The sequence below is a fragment of the Condylura cristata genome, unplaced genomic scaffold (genome assembly GCF_000260355.1).
Source record: "Condylura cristata isolate star-nosed mole 26May11 unplaced genomic scaffold, ConCri1.0 scaffold00011, whole genome shotgun sequence".
In the NCBI taxonomy this organism is placed as follows: Eukaryota; Metazoa; Chordata; class Mammalia; order Eulipotyphla; family Talpidae; genus Condylura; species Condylura cristata.
The window spans coordinates 26,244,201-26,260,913 of NW_004567112.1; the positions used below are offsets into that span (position 1 = coordinate 26,244,201).

General features: G+C 47.8%; 1 protein-coding gene across 4 annotated transcripts in view; it reads left to right on the forward strand.

The window, feature by feature from the left end:
* The first annotated feature begins 13,042 nt into the window (after positions 1-13,042).
* The window catches only part of DRGX (dorsal root ganglia homeobox), a 33,598-nt gene continuing 29,927 nt past the window's right edge, over positions 13,043-16,713 (forward strand). The window contains exons 1-3 of one of the 4 annotated variants that reach the window (XM_012723631.1): positions 15,245-15,272; positions 16,163-16,225; positions 16,419-16,680. The gene's annotated coding sequence lies outside the window, so the exon portion shown is untranslated. Of the gene's footprint in view, positions 15,273-16,162; positions 16,226-16,418; positions 16,681-16,713 lie in introns of those variants that run through there. The other 3 variants (XM_004680663.2, XM_012723633.1, XM_012723632.1) reach the window with 3 other exon arrangements.

The window sequence follows — 16,713 nt, forward strand, 5'->3', positions numbered from 1 at the left end:
AGGGCCTTGTGATCCTCACCCTTTTTCCCCAGACATCCCCCTGGATCCCAGATAAGGTCACTCTTGGGGACCATGGTGATCTTACCAGCAGACTACTGCTGACAACCGGGTGATGGAGAGAGAAGGGTGTTTTCTTCAATGGTCTGTTACAGGTGCATGGTATTACTTAGGTGAATGTGAAGCAAACGAGAAAGAACATACCCCTGGCTGCAAATTCTTTAGTATGTCATCAATGAGAAACCACTTATTTGAGTTTGAAAAGTATACCAGTTAGATGGGAACAAAATGTTTATCTGTAGGGAACTAACTGATGAATGGATGCCTATTCATCCTCCCGTCCTTCCTGCCTTCCATCCACCCGTCTCCCTTCCCCTTCTCCCGGCCTCCAGCCTTCACACATCCATTCAAGTTGTGGAGAAGACACTGAGGACGATGTTATGGGCAAGGTGTTGATAACATCTCTGAATGGAAAAAAAAAAAAAAAGCTGGTTAGGATCTTCATAACATGATCCTATTTTAAAAATTAATTTTATTTATATATATTTTACATCATTGTTTTATTTTTGTACTATATATGCTTTCTCCTCTCAGGTGCAGTCCCTGTAAAATCCCCACCACCACTTTACCTGTGCGCCATCACCTTTTTTTTTTTTTTTTTTAACAACAATCTGCATTGAAAAAAATACCAGAAGGAAACATGTTATAACTGACACAGGTTTTTCTCTGGTTAGTAATATTTATGTGGTTTTTGTTTTCTTCCTACTTAACTATGTTTTCTGTAATGAAACTGTACTAACAAGAAAAAAAATAATCTTAAAAGCAAGCAGGTGTGCCTCTGGTTCTGACAGCGCTGTGGACTGATCAGGAGGGACCAGTGTGCTCGGAGGGGAGGTCGGACATCTCCAGGCCTGGCTCCTGCCTGGCACCACACAGCCTCTACAACTCAGGGCTCCCTGACCAGACTTAGATTCTGTCACTGTCTCAGTGACCTACCCCTTGCCAGCTAGCTGCATGGCTGTGTCGCTGAGTGGCCGGCTCCTCGCCCGTAGGGTGGAGAGAGAACAAAGACTCAGAGTGGGGGGGGTAAAGGACCCAGTGAGCAGTAAAGGAAGAGACACCCTTAGTGAGGGGCGCAGTAAATGCTAGTTCACACGTGAAGGGCGATGGTGTGGTGGGCTGGGTGCCTGGGAGTGGATTCTGTTCAACCACCTTCTGCAGTGCCGGGCCTGGCACAGAGCTGGGCGTTCTTTAAGTGGTTACTTAATGCACTCAGGGGGAGAAAATGGGACCAAGAGAAGAGGCTTAGGCGAGCATGGCATGCGGGAGGTAGGGAAAGACACTAGCGTTGGCACCTAGTGTGCACTCAGTAATGCTGTGCTGAGTGAAAAAGTGGGTGAATGAATAGTAGAGGCTCCGTACTATTGACATCTGGGGCGGAGGAGTGATTGGTGGCGGTGGAGTGTGACTGACTTGGCACTAGCAGATATTTACTGCAAATACCAGGACTGCATTTAGTGATGCCTCCCCGGCCCCCATCCTGGTTGTAGTCGCCAAAAACATCTCCAGACATTGCCAAATGTCTCCTGGGGACAGAGACATGAGAGACCTGTCTAGAGGGATGAGAAGGAGCATGAGGGGAGAAGAGCTCTGGAAGGGGTGCAGGCTTGCTGGCTGAATGAGCAGGACCCAAGCCTGGATGTGCTAACTTCTGGCCCAGATAAGGCAGAAACTGCCTTTAGGTCCTTTTCCAGTGGTTCCTGGGCTCGGCCCCACCTTTTCCTAATTTTTCCCATGGGATCTTCCTGCCCAGCCAGGAGGCTGCTCAGGCTTGGCACCATTTCTGTGCTGGTGGACCTGGTTCCAGTCCTGTCCATCAGGCCTTTGTGATAGGTTTGGAGTGGGTAGGGGGAGCGGTGGGAGGGCCAGCAGTGCCTCAGCCTGCCCCAGATTCAGCTGTTATGGCTCTGTGGTTTTGCCCGCCTCTCCCAACTTCTGTGTGTCTGGGGCTTGTGAGTGGCTTGCTTGGCAGTCAGGGGATCTAGCCCCGGGCCTCCGAGCTCCTGGCCATCAGTGTCCGTGAGCCACCCCCTTCACCCCCTGAGACAGAAACTGCCTTATCCTGCAGTGGAAAGTGGAAACCCAGCTGCACAGGAATGAGGCTGGTGTAGTGTCTGCAGAGAAAACGGGGATGCGGGGATGCATTACTTTGCAGCCTGCAGAGCCTGCTGGGCTTGATTATGGTGATGTCTGACCACGCGCCCTGGCACGTGGGCCCCTCTCACCTCGCAAGTTTGTCCTCAGAATGAACGAAAGCGCTTGCAACACTCACTTTCTTCAGATAACCCCCCGGCTGTAGGTAGGAGTCAGACTAGCTCTCTACGTGTCTCGAGATTTTGTGTGATGGAAAACAGTCTCAGCCTGAGCTGGGGAGACCTGCAGGGGCCTGCCCCTTCCTCGCGGGACTCCAGCACTCTTGTGGGGAGGGCAGTTTGTGCAGAGCCCAGTGAGGGCTGTTTCCAAGGTCACCCACCTCTGCAGCTGACACAGCCTTCCCAGGTCTCACCAACAAACACTCCTCCACGTGCCTGCAGAAGTTGGAAGGAGCCCACTCCCACCAACAGACAGGCCTCTGCGGCCTGGGCACACAGCGAAGACAAGGGGTCCCACAGGGAGTCCTCCAGGGTTCAACTGTGTGGTGTTGCTGGATGTTCCACTTCTCCTAATTCTCTCACTGGGGCCCAGAGCAGTTTCCCCTTCCAACAGCCCCTTCTATGAAACAAAGATTCTAGCCGCCAGGAGCCTCAAGGCAAAACCGGATTTGAGAGTGAGGGTGGGAGGGCAGGTGTCGGAGACCCTTAGTCCCCGATTATGGATTATTGGGGGGCAGAACAGGCAGGGTCTCAAGGTGGGAGCAGTCAGCAAGTGGAGATTCCTAAAAAAGGGGGGAAAGGAGAAAAAGGGGAAAGGGGAGCGAGGAAGACACAGGAATCAGAGTTGGGTGAAAGTCTTCCTGTTCTGCTCTTCGCAGAAATTTATTTTATACATTAGGAGCAAGCAGTGGGATGACATCAGCACATGAACTGGGCTGCGAGATTACAATCATCTTTTTTTCTAAGAACAGTTTAGGGTCATATTGCCCTTTAGCTGAGGTTATAATATCTATTAAAGTTAGGATAGGTACATAAATTCATAAAAATTTAAGGCTAACATTGTCATATTTACCACAGTGATGATTGGATAAAATAAAGCCCCTTTAAATCTTAGATGCTACTTAATGATCTTCATTCTCATTGAGACATCTTACAGGGTAAAGTCAAGTCGAGGACTAGGGTGGAGGCTGGGCTGGAGATGTGAAGGGGGATAAAGTGAGGTCGTGGGCCAAGGAGAAGTTGTGAAAGAGGGTAAAGTCAAGTCGAAGACTAGGCTGGAGGAGTTTTCTGGTAGATAAATCGCTAAGGGAGATTCCTCATTTAAAGACTGAGCAATAAAAGCTTAAGTAAGAGTAGAGTGATAAGATTTGGGTTCTGGTCTGGGCAGTAAAAGAACTTTAATTATTTTTTAGTATGTTCTAGTACTGTCTTGTCTTACAATATTGATTTTGTTATAATTACTTTTATTAATCAGCCAGTTGTAATGTTATTTTTTGCTTTCTAGAGGAATTTCCTGCCTTGGGCAATGCTTGCTCACCTGAGCCTGGCAGCGCCTTATGAGGCTAAGGCAATCCAGTTGCAAGCTGATGGTTGCTTAGAATAAATATTTTGATATTACAAAAAAGGGAGGTCATAACATAAGTTAGCGTGGAAATTCTGATTTTTCAGAGCACTTCCATCTCTATCCAGAATATGTCAGTCGATAGAGGTTGCATAGCTTGTGTCAGGCAGGCTGAGTACGAGCCGTTCTGGGGTCTCAGGAGGAGGGAGAAAGCCAGAGAACCAGCTCCCAAGAGAGAAATGAGGGTGCCCCTTCCTGTGACTCAGGGGGTTGTGGAGAGACAGCCCCCCACTTCATCAGGTGAAGCCTGTGCCTGTTGAGTTGGGGTTGTTGACACGGTCTCTGCCCACCCACCCCCAACCCCACTTCCGCAGCCCCTGGTAAAGAAAGAAAAACATTTGCAACAGAGATGATAAGTAGAAGAGTAGAATCTCAGTGTACGAAGCCTCTATGGGACTCGCCAGGCCTCCAACAGGAAACTAGGCAGGAATAGAACACTCCTCCCTGAAAGCCCCAGTAAAATACAATATTGGCAAAGATGTACAATCCATTGTTCAACTGCAGAAAAATGGAGACATAAACAAAAGGCCTTTTTGAGGTAGTTTATCAGACTGCCAGAAATTATTTTAAAAGTTGCTTGCTGCCTCTAAACCGATGGGGAGCAGATCAGGCACCTGCTCCTTGGGGAGCTTCCCCTGTTCCTGTGGCCCCAGGGTCCAGGTCGCTCTCCATGCGGGCAGACATCCTGGCGGCCATAGCCAAAAGCAAAGAGGGATGAATCAGTGTTGGGTTTCTGGACACAGGGCGGCAGCGGGATTACAGTAAATGAAACCTGAACAAGAGGCTCTCATCAGCAGCTCTGCTCCAGCGAGTACTCTAAATGATCGCTTTTTGTACACCCTCACCATAGTTTCATTATGGCCCATTAAACAGCGATAATTAAAATAAAATATATTGGATTTGTTTATCCTGGACTTTGAAGGAAATGAGGTCTGCAATGTTGGTGGTGCAGAGCTCGGGCTGCAGGACTTAAAATTAGCAGGATAGTGATGGGGAGTTACCTTTGCAGTGAGAACCTGTGTTTCTCAGTGGCCATGGACGCTACTGGTTGTGGGGAGTGCTTGTGGGGGGAGGGGGGAGGGAAACAAGAGGGCCAGAGGCCACTGGAGGAAGTCAGTCTAACCAGGGCTTGTTGACTGGGTCTTGTTCAATCTACAAAATGCTGCTCGCCAGGCTCAGTTCTAGACTGGACACACGTCGAGCTTGTGTACCAGCGTGGAGGTAGACACTATGGCTGATAAGACGTGAAAGAAGGTGGTAATGGCAGGAAGGAAATTAAAGCATGAGAGTTTAGGGAAGTGGGAGAGTGGGGCTCTGGTGACCCTAGAGGTTTTCTCTTGAAGAGATGACTTGGAGCTGAGACTGGGATATAGTGAGAGCTGGAGCCTTGAAAACTTCCCATGCAAGAGAAGAGCAAGGTGGGGAAGAGCACGCGAAGGGCTTCTCTGATTGCAGAGGGAGGTCGCATCACAATATCCCCAGCCACCTCTTGTACTTCCTTCCCTGCTGCTGATGTAGACTTGGCCTTCACTTGTGCACTTTATCTGTGTAGTCAAGATGCTCTTCACTTGTGCACTTTATCGGTGTAGTCAAGATGCTCTTCTCAGGCTCTGAACCTGAGACGGAGCCAGAGGAATATGGGAAAGCCTATGGGAGTTTCTTGGGGGATCTAGATACATCTCCAGCTCTGCAGTGACCAGTTGATGGAAGTGCCCACTGAAGGAGAAGGGGTGTCCTGCTAGTGTGTGGGGGAATCAACTCCATCCATCCGTCCGTCCGTCCATCCATCCACCCATCCACAAACAGACAGATGCACATTTTCAGAGTCCTCATTCTGGCCAGGGCTGAGGTAGGAACAGCAACATCCTGATAAAGCATTAGGGCCTTCCCCCTTAACTTGCAGCCTCTTCTAGAGCATTGCCTGGCCCAGGAGGGAGCTACTCCTTTTGCAGTTTGGTGCCACCTGGTGGCAGTTGTTGGCTTAGGCTTAAATCAGTGGGCGATCTGAAGGGAAAGGGGGTAGTGGGGAGTCAGATTCTTAGCTGGGTTACTTCGTGGGAGAGCTGCAGCAATTTCAGAAGTTGCCCTGTTGGTTGAAAGCTTTTCACCAGTCCAGTCTGTGGAAATTGGGCTGGGACAACCAGGGTCACTGAGCCCCCTCTCCCTCCTCCACTGTTCAAGATGGGTTTGCTTTCTCCCACTTCCCCTGATCTTCCTAGGAGGCGCTAGTTGCGGATCTGAACTTTCATTTTTGTGAGGTTTGCTGACCTGTGACCCAGGAAGTGTGACCAGGTTGTGGGGGTATAAGCAGAGAGCCTCGTTGGCTAGTGGCAGTTCTCTCTAAGACTCACCCCAGAAGCGGCTGCTCAGGACTCAGAGGAGGTAATGAGGACCACACTGGACCAGCCTCCCTTGGGAGAAATCAGCGAGAGGCCCAGGGTCCTGCCAGGCATTGCCCCTGTGACTATCTTTCTGCCAGTCCTGGCAAAGAAAGCCCAGGCTTCATGCCTGTTCTAGAAGCTGCCTCCACAGCCTTCTAGCCCCTACTACCGTGTCTTTTAGCATATGGTCTCCGATTGTTACCTGTGCTTATCCGGTAACAAGGGTCTGTCTGGGGTTTGGGGGACTTCCATCTGAACCCCTATTTCTTGGCCCAACCCTGCGTACTCACTAGCACTTGCTTTCCCATCCCCAAACATTCCTCCAGCATTGTCACATCCGCCCCCAACCAGGACAGCGGTAGCCTGTGGGATTTGCACTATGGATGCGGTGTGCAGCTGGGTTGTGCTCACTGATGGTTTCTGCCTGTGCAGGCTGGGCCCCTTGCTCAAGGATGGAGAGCAGGGGGTGGGTACTCAAGGTGGAAGGGAAGAAATGCGAAATGGGAAGATGCTTGGGAATCATACACACGCCTCGCTTTGATCAGGTAGTCTGCCTACTGATGCTTTACCTTAAGGCAATAATGAGTGAAGGAAGGACCCACAAAGGTCTCCCAAATAAAATGTGATTGTGGCTCATGCTGATGTCTGTCTCCCAATGCCCGTTCTCCTTTCTCCCATAATAATAGATGCTGAGGCATTTATCTGGTGCCTGGAACTGCTTGAGGCCTCTTAGTGGCCTCCGACAATTCTGGTCACTGGGTGAGAGCAGATTTGGCATGTGCAGCCTGAAGACCCAGAAGACTGTGCCCAGCCCCGGGGAACTGTGGGCCAGATGGCTCCTTATCCTCCTCAGGGGCTGCAGTCCATCTTGGGGAGAGGTCCTTTTGGGTCATGCAGACAAGGCCACATTTGCACATGGTGGCGATAGCAGATTAAAGGGAGCACTGCTGCCTCGTGGAGAAGACTGGGAATCTACCTAAGAGGGACATGAATTATGACCAGCTTAAACCACTGCTGCGGCGCTCTGTCTCAGCAGCTGGACATACAGCCTAGCTGTGAATCCAACCGCTAAGAATATTGTGGAAGTACATGTAACAGCTTGGAAAGATACTTGCAATGTATTTTTTTTTTAAAGATTTGTTTATCCATGTGTACAGAATTGGAGCACAGGTCAGAGGTGGGGGGCGGTGAGAGGATTCACCAGAGACAGAGCAGAGTGCAGAACAGGCAGATGGATGAAAGTACACTGCTGAGGGGAGCAGCAGGTGAGACAGTGGAGGTCTGCTGCACCATGGGGGGTCACCTCCCTGGCCGGGGATTGAACTCGTGCTGAAGCGGCTGCGGTTAGCTTTGTAGTGCTGCACTTTAACCTGTTGTGCCACCAGGGAGTGTCCTACAACGTATTGTTAAAATGAGTAAGAAATTAAAACTAAGAGGTGCTTCGATCACATTTTTTATGTTTGAAAAGTATGCATGTAATCAATTCATGCAAAGTATTGGTAAGCTACATATTAGAATGGTAATAATGGTTACCTTTGGGTTGTAGATTATGGGTGGTTTTAATTTTGTTCTTATGTGCTATATAAAAACATTTCAGCATTTAATTCATTGATTGATTTACTCTTCCATTTAGACAACTTTTTCTGAAGAGCACAATAAAAGAAAAATCAACCATGAAGCCACTACTTAAAAGAAATCTATCCAGGGATTGTAAATTCAGATGCTTTCAGAGGTCAGACAGAAATCACCATCGTGTGAGGGTGAGATGTTACAAAGAGGCAGGGTCTGAACCCTGGCCGTTGTGTTCTGTACAATTGTTTTCACTTTTTCAGTAATGTAAAACAGAGCTAATATTGATTTTTGGTCAAACCAAAAAATAGTTACTGAGATGCCCAAGCAGCAGCCTCTGACTCCCTCCCTCCCATTCTCCTCTTCTGCCTCCCCATGTCCCTATACTATTCCTGATTAAAGGGGGAAGGCTTGAGGGCCAGGCCAATATAGGTGCTTCTGGGAGCTTTCAACAAAAAGGGGACATGGCTGGTGTCCCCTGAACAGAGCAGAGTTTAGCACAGGCTGGTCTGGAGAGAGGAGGGCTGAGGAGACACAGAGAGAGGGAGAAGGAGAGAGATGGGAGTGCCGTGGGGGAGGGACCCAAGTGCAGACTCAGAGGGGCCTACCTGTCCTGACTTCCCGCTGTAGTTTTAGGAAGGAAGACCACACGTGCCAGGCTGCAAACCATCACATCTGCGAGGATTTTGCCTTCTCTCAAAATGCTTCTTCTGAGTTGGGAATCATTTCTCTTTGACAGATGAGAAAATGGTTTGCAGATGGTAAGAGGATGTAAGAGCTAGAAAGTGGCAATGGTAATGCACATATCTGTTCTACTGCTTCAGGGTGGGGAGAGAAGGCACTGGTTTGAGAATGAAGTTGGGCAAAACAGTTTAGAAGAAGCATGTCAGCCTTTCTGAGAAGACTGGTCAGGGTGTCTGCCCTGTGCTGAAACCCACGTGTCACTTACAACCATATTGGAGGGAACTGCTTGTGCCTGTACAAAAGCCCTCAGCAACATTTAGCAAGAGATACAGGAGAGAAGAAATCATTGATTGGTCCTTGATTCATGTACTTAGTTATGCCTTGAGTTATACCAGAAAGCATCGAAGGACACAAGACCAGAGTTGCAGGGAGAGGCATTGATCGTCAAATGCTCTATTCATGTCTATGTCTTCTAGGACTTGAGCCCATAGATCTTGTCTTATTCATTTATGCATTCAATAGCTCTTTATTGCATGCCCGGTAGGTGCAATGTATTGGGCTAAGTAAGGGCTTAGAATTTTATCATGAACCCACACAGACATGGTATTTATAGTCTACTTAGGGAGATATTAGTAAACACACACATACACACACACACTCACACACATAAAAGACTTTAAGCACAGTGAAAGAAAAGACTTCTTTTTTTCTCTTGCCAGTGACAAAATGTTGGCATAAATGTGGTTCTCTATGAGCATCTGTGTGTGAAGGAGTGAGAGGGCAAAGAAGAGGAATGTTTAGATGACAGAATGGACATCTGGGAGACCTCTGCTTCCCCAGCAAAGGTGAGAATATGTTCATCCAGCTTCGTTTGCCCTTCTGCAGAGCAAGTCTTTGCCCCTTTGGCTAGAACCCCCCAGGACAAGTTGCTGGAGGGTGGAGAGGGCAACCTTAGGTCTTTGGGGGCTGTCCAGAGGTGCAGTCTGTTTCTGGCCACCTGGCTTTGACAAACTCTGCTGCAATTTTGAGAAGCTCTCCTGACGTATCTACCTCTTCCTTACTAGTGCATCTCCTGAATGCTACTGAATGTAGCTGCTTCACAGCTATTTGCGGAATAAAAAAAGAAATGAATGGGTAGCTAGGCAAACAGTGCATGCCCTCAACATGTCTCAGTCTGTACTGACCCTTGCCCCTCACCAGGCTGGCGTGTGAGAAGCTGTGGGCTGATGGGCAGCAGGACTAAGAGGTGGGGATTTCCTCTTTATGTTGAGATTTAACTGTGCTCTGAGAGTCTGCTGCTCTACGAGGCTAGCAGGAGGGAAGCAGGCAGGGAGAGAGAGAGAGAGAGAAAGAGGAGAGAGAGAGAAAACTCGTTACTGATGAATCACATACTGAAAGGTGGGTATTGTCAGTTCCACTTTGGGGGTTGGGGAAATAAAAAGAAGTCAAACTTGACCCCAAGGTGCTCTGGTTGAAAAACCACCTAATTGAATCTCCAAGTATAGCTGTGTATATTATTCAAGTCTATTGGATACTGGAAGATTTTTGGTGAGTTTATCAGTCATATGGGTAGCAACCATTTCATTTCTTCAGTAGTCATTTCAATTAAATCCCACATATCAAGAACTTAGATGGGCATCGACAATGTCTGCTTTGCAGGGGAAACATGTCTTATTAAAGAGTGGGTAGCAGAGTGTGTTGGACTTGGGGTTGGGAGGGATGGATTCCAGTGCTGATTTTGTGGTTTACTGGCTCCCTGTTTCTACTATCACATTCTACAACTCTACTAATTCATTGTTATGGTGAACAAAGCAGTTGTCCACTAAATAGTCCTAAAGAACTGACTTTGAAAGTTACTTTTCCTAAAGGTTTATTGGTAAGATTACTTACATTTAGAGACTGAGATCATTTTTCTATTTTTGGTTGGACACTGTTTTGATAGTTCCTGGGATTGATTTGGTTTCCTTATTAGCAATTCATTATTACATCTTTAATAATAGTCAGCTGGACTTAAAATGAAATGTTTATATAATGATTTTGTTCCAAGTCAGTAACTCCAGTAGATCCATCAAAGTAGTCCTAGATCTTGGCATCTTAGGAACTGAGTTCTTTTGGTGTACCTATAGGACTATCTGAGACTGATGTGTGGTCCGCCCCTCAGAGATTCTCAGTGTAGCCAGACGTGGGGAACAAGAATCTGAAGGTTGATGCTGAACCCATCAAGACTCCTGGACTCTGGGAACTGTGCCCATGGGCCCTGGGAGGGAGGACGATGCTCCATTTGATTGGGTACATGAGTCTGAGGACCCCTTCACCAGTTGGGTGTATCTGTCCTTCTAGAAAGCTTAGTAGGCCAGTGGAGGGAAGGTCCAGAGAATCCAGTGCCTTCTGGTGTTTGGCCAGATGGTGACAGTATCCCCCCCTCCCTGCTACTCTGTCTTCTTTCCTAGCCAGAATTTCTAGGGACTGTCTCCTAGAGTCAAGAGCACAGGTCTGTGTCCCGGCACCCAGCACAGAATAAGTGCTAGAAGAGTTTGCAGAAATAGACTGAACTAGACTCTGGAACTCCAAAGGCTGTGGATTTAGTCTCCTTTGACTCACCTCTTCCCCTTCTTAATGACAACATATCTGAAAATTAAGATAGACTCACAGAATTTATGTCTGGGGTAGAAAAGTCAGGAAGCAATGGATCTCACAAATGTGAATGGTGGCAGAAGAAAGTAGTGTGGAAGAGTGGAACTTGTGACAAGATAAACATACCCACTTTAAGGGCAATCAGTTTTAATTTCTAAAAAACGTCTGATGGCTAAACAAAATACCTCTGATCCATCCCCAAATCTCTTGATTTAGATATCCCTGTTACATAGATGGGAGGTAAGTAAAGCTCAACAAACCAAGCAATAGTTTGAAGGGAAAAATGTAAGGAAATTGTACAGCAGACTGGTGGATGGATAGGATGAGGAGCCACAGAGGTGCTCTCTCCAGGGTGGTGATGCTTTAGCCCAAGGGGTCTCATCCTAGAGAAAGCCAGAGAGGCAGGAGCCATTTATAAGTTTCCCAAACAGCTCAGCATGGCATCTCTCCAGGAATGTTCTTCCCTTGTGGGTTATTTTGGGGCAAGAAATTAATAACAACGATAGTGAACTATTGGTATTTGTTGAGTGGTTGCTATGTGCTGGGCATTGTTTTTAACAATGGCTTTTTTTAAAAAATTGATTTTTATTTCTTAGAACAGTTTTTGGTGCACATTAAAATTGAGCAGAAAATCCAGAGAGCCCCCATTTGCCACTGCCCTGACATATGCATAGCCTCTCCCACTATCATCCCCTGCTGGCATGGCACATTTGCTACTAGTGAGACCTCCACCCCCACATGATAAGAAACATTGCCCATATATTGGCATTAGGCTTCATTCTTGGCACTGCACATTCTGTGGGTGACATGTATCACCACTCTAGTATTACACAGAACAGTTTCTGTGCCCCAAACATTCTCTAACACAGTTCAGTCCTCCCACCAGCACTTGATATAGGCATTTTTATCTTCTCGTCACAGAGGAAGTCGTGGAGGTCTCCAGTCATGAAGAGAGTGGAGACTGTTGGAATGAAGCTAGGGATGCATGGACTCCTCAGGCAGTAAGCCTGTTTCAGGGACAGTGTTTTCTTACCTAGTGAGGTGGAGGTTGAAAGTGGCTTGCATTTAAACTATTTCTTCTACATGGCAGTTAAATGAGTGATAGGGAATTTCCAAGGTAATACAATCTATGCGTATCCCTTTGCACATTTAGCTGTATCTTTATGTATAGTTCTAGCTATAATTTGTTATTCACCGTCCCCATTCCTCTGGAATTTTAATTAGTTGCTATTCTTCCCTCCATTCTATATATTGCTAGCTAGTGCAAGTTTTCTTGGCAATTTCCAAAACTAGAAAATGACAGTGGATTTGCTGACAAGTGGAGAATGAGGTGTGTTCGGTATGAACACATATATGCTGTACCTGTGCTTTGGGAGAGCTGTGTGACAGCTGAGGGTAACACCCATGGAGCTTTAAAAAGGCTTAGGAAAAAAAAATGCTACAGGTCACCTGGATCCTTCCAAAACATACAATTAGAGATTCAGTGTCATTTTTATTCTTCCTGAAAATTGAAATATTTTATCTATCCACTGCTAGGGGCTTAAACTGTGTTTACTGAGATTATTTCTACTAAAAAATGTTTTAAAAGGCAGTTGGCAAAATGTCTCCTGAGCCCAATTGAGATGTCAAGTCCCACATATATTCATGCATTGGTGTCTTCAAATATTTCTCCAGTTTTCCTAAACTGAGCTAGACTTTAATGAATCCCATGTGTTGTGTTTGAGACATCAACCTGCAGCCTGATATGTTCTAAGGATTTGGGATCTTTTCAGGAATCAACTTAAAATAACTTCACAATTCAACTGAAGGACAGTTTAAGACTTGAGGTATAGATGCTCCAATTTCTAGCATTTTATTACTGCTCTCAGTGTTTTCAAGATGATAGTTTTCCTTTCCTAGAACAAGCTTAAAATTAGAAAAAAAATCAAACACCCATTAGAGAAAACAGATTTACTCTCCTATTAATTGATGTAGAGATGTAAAGTACCCATCACCAGAAGGGAGCCCAATGCATTCCCTGCAGACATGTGCAGAGGCTAGAACCTGGTCACAGCAGCTCACTTGGCCTAGGGGGCTCTGTGGGAGCTGCCTGCCTTTGAGGGGGAAGCTACGTTTTCAGTGGTAGGAATATACATCAACAGAGATTCAGCTTTTGCTCCAGATGCACACAAATCACTCTTTTCCCACTTTGTTTTATTTCTTAAGAAGTGAACAACCTTGAAAGTTGAACTCCTTACTCTTTTCTGGCTTCTCTCCACTGTGCTGGACAAGAGGCAAAGTAGCATGCTGTTTCGTAGCCAGAAAATAATTCTTAAAGGGAATGGAGCCTCTATGGCTGCTGTGTATTAAATACTGAGAGAAAGAACATTGAGGACTGACCACAGCATGGTCGCCTTCCAGAGGCTGGAGGCAACCCAGGTGGGGCTAGTGAGCACCCCCCTCTCCTCACCCAGTGCGAGAATCTGTTGAAATATGACCCATGGTTTTAACTTTAAATAAGCATTTCTGTCCTAATAGAAGCTCCTTTAATGTCTCCTGCAGCTTTGATTTTGGAACACGTCACATTCCTCATTAAAGCAATCACTGTTAAAACATAAAGCAACACAGGATTTATTTCTTCATTAAACTGATGATCCGTATATGAAGCCAATTAACATTATGAGTCTGGTGAACATCAAGTGTAAAGAGGTTAGAGAAAATTAAAAGCAGTCACCTTGGTCTTTAGATAAAGAAAGTACACTTTTAGGTTGTAAATTATCAGAGTGTCCAAGCGGGACAGATTGGTGAATTTGGTTAATTGGAAAATACATTTTACCACACAAGAATTAAGGAAAAATAACCTTTTCGTTAATAACGCCCTTTGGGGGGGGGAGGACGGAAGCGAATATATTAGTCACCTTCTCCTGGGTTCAAGAGTCGGAGAAAATCGAAGCGAAAAGGGGGGCTCTCGTCATCAAAGTTTGCTATAGTCTTTCGTTTCTACGGATGCGTGTTTGTTTATTTATATCGCTATTTTGCCGTCAGGAGCAAGCCCTGCCCCGCGGTTAGGGGAGAGGTATACGGGGCGAGGCGAGGTCGAGGGTCCGGATCTGGCTCCGCGTTCCGCGCAAGGTGAGTGTTTTCCGGAGCTCTGAGGGGTTGTCCCGCCAGTGCGGCGTCCAGGCTTGCGTCGGTGGCTCTGGGAAGGATGGGACCAGGCGGTATCTGGTCTCAGGTCTTTTCTGGCTGAAGCCGGTGGACAGGTACCGCGAGGTGTTGCGGAGTGAAGAGTTTGGTCCTTGTTGCGATTGCTGAGCACGCTTCTTAAGTAACTTTCGTATGTTTGGATCGCGAGAGCACTGGGGTCGTTTTCCCCGAACTCCTGGGATCCGGCGGGGCGGGTTCGCAGCTGCACACAACTGGCGGATCCCTCGGGACCGGGCTCCTCTAGCTTCGCAGCCTGGGAGGAACCGGTGCTGCTGTCCATGGTTCTGACCAGCCGGGCGGCTCAGGAAGCGCGCAGCCCACAAAACCAAGAAGAACCTGGGATCTCTCTGGGCCTTGACAAGAACCTGCTTTGATGGATGTCAAGGATGGGGAGCTGAGACTGGGAACTGGACGTCGCTAGTTTTGGGGACCAGCGCAGCGCCCGGTTTCTTGTACCAAGGGATTCCGCACAGGTATCCAGGTGCGCTTAGAGCATCTTGGCGGAGTCGATCCGACGCCTTCCTCACTTCGTTTTACAAGCACTGGTTTTCCGAGCGCACAGGGCGAGCAGGCAGGAACTGCTGCTTAGGGCAAGTGAGAACCTGAGGGGGCTTTGGGCAGACGCAGCTCGCAAGAGGAGCTTTGGGCTCCTGAACAGGACTCTAGAGAGCAGGGGTCCTCTGAGGGAGAGCTGGAGAGAGAACGAGAGAGTTTTCAGCGCCTCTTGGCCTGAGCTGAGAGAGGGTCAGCTTCCGTCCCTCTGGATGAAGTGGAAAAGGCGCTTTCAGTTATCCAGCGGGCTTCATCTGAGACGGCACCCTCTCTTCAGACCTACAAGCTTGCTACCCGTTCCCACCCTCCCGCCAGGGCCGGCCACCTGGACTCTCGGAGTCTAGGAGCTGGCTCCGCAGGCTCTCTCCACTCTGAACAGAGCCGGAATTTCCAGCGGTTTCTTGCGTGTGGCCGGCAGCTTCCACTGTCCAGACCGCTTGAGCCCAGGAGGGGCCGCTGAGGTACACCGGACAGGGACTTGTTTCCGCCTGAAAGGTGTGGTGACTTCTTCCCAGCAGTTTTCGGTGGGTGGTCAATGCATGCGTCAGGGGCCCCTGCAATCTTCCCTCCAGCTAGACGCTCCTCGCCTAGGTCTGGTGTCCACGGGTGGGCCGGCCAGGCCTTTTGTTTCCAACGCTCTGTGTCTTTAAGATCAAAGCTGGATCCCAGTCGGTTCAGGGACCCGACCCACTGCCTCACTCCGAATGCAGCATTAGAATGTTTATAAAATATTCAATTTATGTAGTCTGTCCAAGAAGCCATCGTCCCAAAATAAAATCAGCAGTCTAGACGGAACACAGACACCAGAACTTATCAACAGTTGTCTGACTTGCATCTTCTGATGCATCTTGAGTGGGTCATAATACCAACTTTATTTTCAGTGGTGCATAAATTAATTACACGCATTTAATAACCAAAATATCATTATATTCCCCCTTTAATATCATAAAGGCTTTCCGCCAGGGAAGCACTTAATAGTGCAGGGGGCCGTAACGGGCTATTATCCTGGTGTAATGCTATTACAGAACCAATTATGCACCATTAGACTTGCTTTTTTTGCAGTTTATGTGATTTGATCCAATCCCGCGCCCCTGACTTGAAAATTTCAGCCCGGTACTTTAGAGTTTAATTTTCACCCAGGCAGAGGGAAGGGCGGTCTCTCTCCGCTGAGTGTCTGCCTCGGATGCATTTTAAAAGTAATTGAGAAGGGTCCCACCGCATATCATTTGCATGGAGAAGCGAACATAAATTCAAGGACCCCTTGCTGAGAACAAAATCAAACTTTCCTTTTGTACGGTCGCTTGGAAAGGGAAGCCGTGTGCAAAGCGTACCCCCAAAACCCATCCAGCAGCGACAATTAACAGCAGCGCTTTGTCAATTCGCAGCTCTGGAGTCGCCAGGCCTCAGACAAGGGCCAGCCCAAATTCAAGCTCTGGAGGAGAAAGAAGGTTTGAGTCAGAGGGGCCTGGGTGGAGGGAGGGTGGAGTGGAGTGTTTAGAAAATAATGTTTTTTTTGGGGGGGGGTGTTAGTAGTGATGGTCGTTTCTATCCTCTTTTAAGAGAAAGAAGAAAAAAACATTCCTGATGTTTGCTGAGAAATGACGGATTTTTTTTTTTTACACCACGTGGGCCATTTGTAAGGCCCAATAGACCTATCCAAGTTACTCGCTGTAGACAGCGCTGGAAATAATCAGATTAAGGCCAATTATGCGTGAGATTATAAAGGCGAGTGCTGAGCGGCGGCGCGCGCTGTAGACAGACAGCAAGACATCTGGCCACTTCCCGAGTCACTTTTCTGGTCCTGCGGGCGCCAGCAGAGCGGAGCCCCGCCCGCCTCCAGCCGCGCCTGGGTACGGACCGGAGTCCGTCACGCTTCGGCCTTCCTCGCCCGCCACCCGCCGCGGTACGCTCGGCTCCCTACTCACTCACCGGGCCC